The 6127-nt window shown below is 43.9% G+C and overlaps 1 protein-coding gene and 1 long non-coding RNA gene across 2 annotated transcripts in view; both read right to left on the minus strand.

The window, feature by feature from the left end:
* LOC116185699 overlaps positions 1 to 5920 on the minus strand; it is a 9037-nt gene extending 3117 nt beyond the window's left edge. Inside the window, exon 1 of the long non-coding RNA XR_004150572.1 lies at positions 5731 to 5920. This is a non-coding gene — a long non-coding RNA (uncharacterized LOC116185699). The remainder of the gene's footprint in view (positions 1 to 5730) is intronic.
* The window catches only part of LOC102680478 (probable G-protein coupled receptor Mth-like 1), a 151194-nt gene that overhangs the window by 71553 nt on the left and 73514 nt on the right, over positions 1 to 6127 (minus strand). The gene's annotated exons all lie outside the window — the stretch shown is intronic.

The raw sequence follows: 6127 nt of genomic DNA on the forward strand, positions 1-6127 counted from the left end.
TCCTTCTCTCCGTTGAAGGCAGGAAGAAAGGTTTCGGTATCAAGNNNNCGGACGCGAAAAGCGACACCGAAACAGCCGGTTATACGAAGCGGAATATGTCTCGCTCCCCGTGTGTGCGTGGGGCCACGAGAGCAGAGACACCCTGACACTCCGCAAACTGGCGGCACCACGCGACTCCGCCTGAATTATTCAATTATTTCGGCGGAGGGGTCGGTTGGCAGCCGTGATCCGCGGGGAGACGCGACCACGCGTACTCCACTATCTCCCTGGAATCGTGTCCCGGTTAACGAGAAACCGTGATTTCCACGAGGGGAAAAAGAAAGAGGAATGAAATCGTACCGAAAAGATTGCTCCGTCAGCTGATCCTCGAGGTTTCGAGGTCCTCTTTCCTCTTCGAAATTCGAATTCGTGCGGTCAATTTACACCGTTTTTCAGGATCCTTTGGACGATTCGTAGCAATCACGAGGATAATTAATAAATTTAACACGCTCGTTTTAAGACATTATTTATCCTCAATGTAAATTAATTTTATAGTACGGTTTATATAAGAATAAACGTGGAAATGGTTACTCACAATTGGAACGCAAACAAACAAAAGGATACTTTTACGATGATTGATGTTTTTACAAATACGAAATCGATCCTTCCTTCCTCTCGAAGGAAATGAAATCTGTGAGAAACGCCGACATATCGTCCCACTCCCTTCGATTTAATAAAGAGCGACAACGGGTCAACGATTGCAGCAATCAGACACGGACTGGTTCTCGTCTCCTGTCGCCAATTAACGTTCAATCTTATCCTTTTGATCGATTCTCACGGGGATTCGGAGATGGTTCTCCCTCCGAGGGAAAAGAAACTCCTCCACCCTCTCCGCTCCTCCTCTCCACGCGTTTCACCACGCCGGTTCCGAGAAAGGTCAAAGGACCTTTGAGAGAAGCTTTGGAGTTTATTAAAACGTTGGCCGGACCGGAACAGGCATTCTTCGCGTTGTTTCATCGGCTCGTGACCGGGTGTCGTCGCGGGCCGAGAGATTGCTCGCGGATGAATCGTTGAAAACGACGTCCCTCCATTATCCCGCGGCGAGGAATGCGGAATTTTTTCGAAATAAAGAAGAGTAGACCGTTGCTCGCGCGATGCTTGCATACGAAGTGCATTTACGTGTACGGAATATGGCAGGGTGGATGGTTTTTTCGGTAAAATTCCACGGGAATTCGGTCCTCTTTTGCGGAAATGAAATGAGGATTCCATGATGAGCTCAAAGGTGGATCGCTGGGAGGATAAGAAGAAGCCTCGATTGAATACCGGAAAAGGAGAACGGTGTATTTCTTTTCGGAGGAGATATTTCGAAAGCGAATAAATTCTATTCGCTTCTCGGGTTCGTCAAAAGTGTCAATCAGTTGTTCGTACAACTCAAATTGATTAATTCGGTGTCCCCTTCTCGGGAAAAAGGATATTGTAATTTTTAGAATAATACATCACAGGTTGTAAAAGTTATACGAGTCCGTTCGAGTTTCTCTTTCGCGAGAAATGGAACATGGAAAAGGAGGGGGTAGAGTTGGCAACTCGCTTGGCACGTATCCAATTATCGAGGTTAATTAACAGAGTGCGTAAACAAATCGAGAGGATCGACCTGGTGGTGGTTGCGGCCCCGCGTGGAACCACCCTTCCTCGTTTCCGCTAGGAAATGAGAGAACGACTAACGTGAGATCGCAATGACCCCGACAGTTCCTACTACTGGAGGAACAATTAGGCAGAACGTAATTTCTGCGCCAGTTATACAGCTTCGCGTAAAGTTACCTCGCTACCCTCGTAAACGCGCTTTCGAACGTGTATTTTCTTTCTTTTTTTCCTTTTTTTGGATTTCCAAGTTGAATTTACGTTACCGAAAATTGTGCTTGCGCAATATCAGAGAAGGAAGATTTGATGCTATTATTTCGTATCACGATGATAAAATTAAGTGGAAGCTCTCTCTCTTTCTCTCTCTGTTTATAATTTAATAATTTTACAATCTTGACTTTGTCAATTGAATTTCTGAGCATGTATTCAAAAGAACTTTTACTTCCTTTTTCTCGTCGAAAATTAATATTGCAACGAAATCGAAACGTTGATCATTAACCACAACGAAGGGTGCGAAAATGTCGGAGGAGGAATTTTCCACATTCTTACGTTTAACCTTGCCAACACGATAATAGTTGCACCAACACGGGTCGTCTTAACAAAATACACATTCCTTGCACATTCCTTCTCGCCTAACAAGTAACAAGCACGAAATTAAGGCCACCACTCACAGTATCAATTTTAGAAATCACGAGAGATTCGTCATTCTCAGAAGAAGAAGAAGAAGAAGAAGAAGAGGACGACGACGACGACGACGAAGAGGAGGAAGAAGAAGGAGAAGCGTTCCGCCATCCATCTATTTTTCAATTCAGCCACACCAAATAAATATCGTTTGCCAGTGTCTTTGGCAAACAAACCTACACCGTTTCCCAACCGTAACGACTTCGACAAATAAATCCTCACCCGCTTTTAGCTATTGCGTTCGATTCGCGACGGGAATCTTTTCCACCCGTGCATGTTCAAAGGCAGCCCACGATTATCCATGCTTCTTGTTCCTCGATGAGGAGTAGCAGCAGCGGGGGGACAACGGTGTTACACCTTTATTAAAGTTTCGAGAGCACGTGGCCTAACGGCACGTTGAGAGAGCCGACCGCTGCGCGCACTTTCTACGAGGGAACAATGAAAAATCTCTGGTCGGGATCGCGGTCGAGAGCGCGGCTGTTCCGCGCACAAGCGCGACTCGATAACATCTCTGCGCTTAGGCACAGGTTGCGCGACGAGAATTGTACACCGGGGTTACCGTTACTCAGACAGGAAACAACTACGCAATATCATCGGGAGGAGAAACAGGACGTCGATTTCAGCCGTTCGACTAAATAATATATAAACGTAAACATAACACTTGGTTCGTTTCGTTCCTGGAACGCGGGCAAAATATTGCAGCAATTTTTCCACACTGTTTTCGAATTTAAATTGATGGCTCGATCGTGAGAAACTCGTGACGACGAAGATAACGAACGAGTTTCAAAAAGTGAAATTAATAATCGGGGGAATCGGTTACGATTTAAAGTAAAAGGATTCACTCTTTTTCGTCCATACTTTTATGTTTATAGAAAAATAATATAATAGAAGAAAAATATCCAAGTCGTGATTGAAAAGTGATGGAAAACGGGAAGAAATATTTTCGAGGTGTTTCTTTTAATACTTTAGTATTTTAATTTAAACGGTGATTTGACCCGGATCTCGAGTAATTTATTTCTCCGGACTATACGTCTAACTAAGAGTATCGACAAACTGTCTATACTGTATTTTAAATGGCTACCGTTGATGGCATTAATCATCTTTGAGAGTACGTCTACGGCATTCGCTCGAGAAATCGAGAACTCTATTAATCGAGTAATTCTTCGTCTGGAACATTGACAGAATGTTCTCCTGGAACGATGTATTATAGCGTTTCGAATATATTAAAGTTGGATCGATTTATTTTTTTTTTCTTATAACTCGACTCTTGTAACTTTAATTTATTACCACTTGTGTATCTTATTATTTTAAAAATAATTATCTCTAATAATTCTTTCTCAACATTCAAAATCAAATCTCCAAAAAAGTAAGTTTCAGATCATAATTTTTCACAATTCTGGAAACAAAACGAGTCTGATTTCGCGATGATCCTCCTCCTCCTCCTCCTCCTCGTACAAATAAATCCAAGTTTCCATCATCCCAATCAATTCACGATAATTCCAACGAGTCGGCTATCGTAATCCAAGTTAACCAACCATCACGATCGGTTCCCATATGGTAAATAATTCCGGGAATTCTCAGACGCAGCGCGAGTTAATGATCCACGTCGAAACGAGGCAAGATCTGCCGATCACGAACGAGGAAACGCTCGACAAATCCGCGGATTCCGCGTGTTGGATCGTCGTCGATGCCTCTCGCCGACTCGGAATCCCTCCCCTCTCCTCCCTCCCCCTCTCGAGAGGCGGCACAGATGGCCGAGCAACTTTTTTCAAGATCAAGTTCACCGCACGGTCGAACGGCGACGATCGTTCTCCGTCGACGAGGACGTGCACACACCACCTCTCCTCTGGCCGCAGGTGATGCAGGTGCAGCCTTAGGCCGGGGTCATCGACATCCTCCTCTCTCTCGCACCACCGTTCCACCGCCTCTTCCATCCCACTTTCCGCTGCCCTCGCGTTACCGTGTTACCGAGTTTGCGATCGCGGCAGAGAAATAAGTTTCGGCGCTTGACCCGCTTCCAAAGTCTTTTTTAACGAACCGTGCTATGTTTCCCCTCCCTCTCCTTTTGAAGATGAATTATTCTTCTTCGTACGAAGAATATTCGATACGATATATGTTTTATATAAATGTAAGTCAAGGATTATTACATTCTTCTTTTTCATAAAAGATTTTTTCCATAGTAATTTGGAATGTGAAATTTTATTTCGCATAAACATCTTCATTCAACACGTATTAAATTTCCACATCCTCCTTCCTTAAATAGTGTTTCTCGATGTACAGCGAGGAAAGAAACATCGTCGACGAAATCCCAATCCAAGCAACTGAACGGTTTGATCGATCAAGTTCCGTGAAAAGTGTGTAATGGCCGTTCAGGAGAAAGCCAGGCAACAGCAGCAGCGTCTAGGTTGAAATTCAGCCTCGGCTCGCTTGGCTTGGCGCGCGATCACGGTCGGGGAAGATGAGCGTATCGTGCAACACGATCCGTGACAATGTCACGCTTCGAGAAAGAGAAAGAAAGAGAGAGAGAGAGTTCACTGTCACGAAGGGAGGAGGGAGAAGCCACTCTTAATTCTCCCCTATCTTTCGTCGAAATTCGTCGTGGATTTATCGAACCAGACCTCCAGAACCGGATTGCATTTCACGCGCGTAACGTGCTCGAAATTGCAATCCAGCCGTGAAATAATAATTAGCTCGATTGTTCCGCGGTTTCCCGCGATTTGTCCGCAGAGAAACTCGGATTGAACGTGATCGATCCGTTCTATTAAGCGATTTCCTATCCATCGATTCGTATCGGACATCGAATTTTATCTGGATATAAAGATTGAACGGCAGATTGATGATTAAGCAGGATGAAACTTGGCGGGTGTCGATGGTGAAATTTCGATTCAGCTGATTCTTCGGCAAATTGTCAAATTTGTAAATCGAAGCTTCGAATTTACGAAATTGAGGTAATAATAAATACGTAGACGATTGAGCATCGAAAAATGCGCTGTTTTGTTTTTTTTTTTTAATAATTTTAATTTGAATTAAAATCGATGTATCAGTATTGATCATTCAATTATCATTTTATCATCGTTACCCATTCCTGTTACAATTCGTCGCAATTCCAAAGTGTTGATCACATTTAGACGATCGTCGCTGTTAATTCCACCCTTTCGTTTCGTTTGCACACGTGGGCTAATTAACTGTTCACGGTTACACAGTTTCGCCATTTCGGTATTGAAACCGGTCGAACGGTCGTCCTAAATTTCTCCTCGTTATCTCTTTCGCGCTGTTCACGTCGTTATCCCGCTCGACCTGGACCCGGGTTGGGATGGCCCGCCTCCTCTCTCGTGCATGCCTTCCTTACTCGTTACACGCATGATTTGTGCGACGAGCCAACGCGAGTAGTGGAAAGGAGACAGAGAGAGAGAGAGAGAACCCGAAGAAGACTCTTGCTCCTCGTTTTTCTAGTACTCGAAACGGTGTCTCGTCTCAACAGGGGGTCGATAGTACGACGTACACCACTCGTTGAATTCCCTCGTTCTTCCTCTTGTTGCGAGGTGGTGCAAGTTTAACGAAGATGGAAGCGAGAGCGCTAAACGTTTTCCCACTTTTTCGAGGATCGATATCGATCGGTGGCTCGAAACAAGAATATTCTTTTCGATACGAAATGAATGTCGAAGATAAAAATAGAGGAAAGAAGAGAAGGAAAATATTCGAATAAAAATAAAAAAAACGAAAGAGAAAAGTTTCAAGCGATGTCGAAAGTCACTTTCCATTCTCTATGCTATCACTCTTGGATAACCTTTCCTCTCTAGATTGCCTGCACTTATATATATATATATAT

This window comes from Apis dorsata, unplaced genomic scaffold (genome assembly GCF_000469605.1).
Source record: "Apis dorsata unplaced genomic scaffold, Apis dorsata 1.3 scaffold_256, whole genome shotgun sequence".
NCBI classification, from domain to species: Eukaryota; Metazoa; Arthropoda; class Insecta; order Hymenoptera; family Apidae; genus Apis; species Apis dorsata.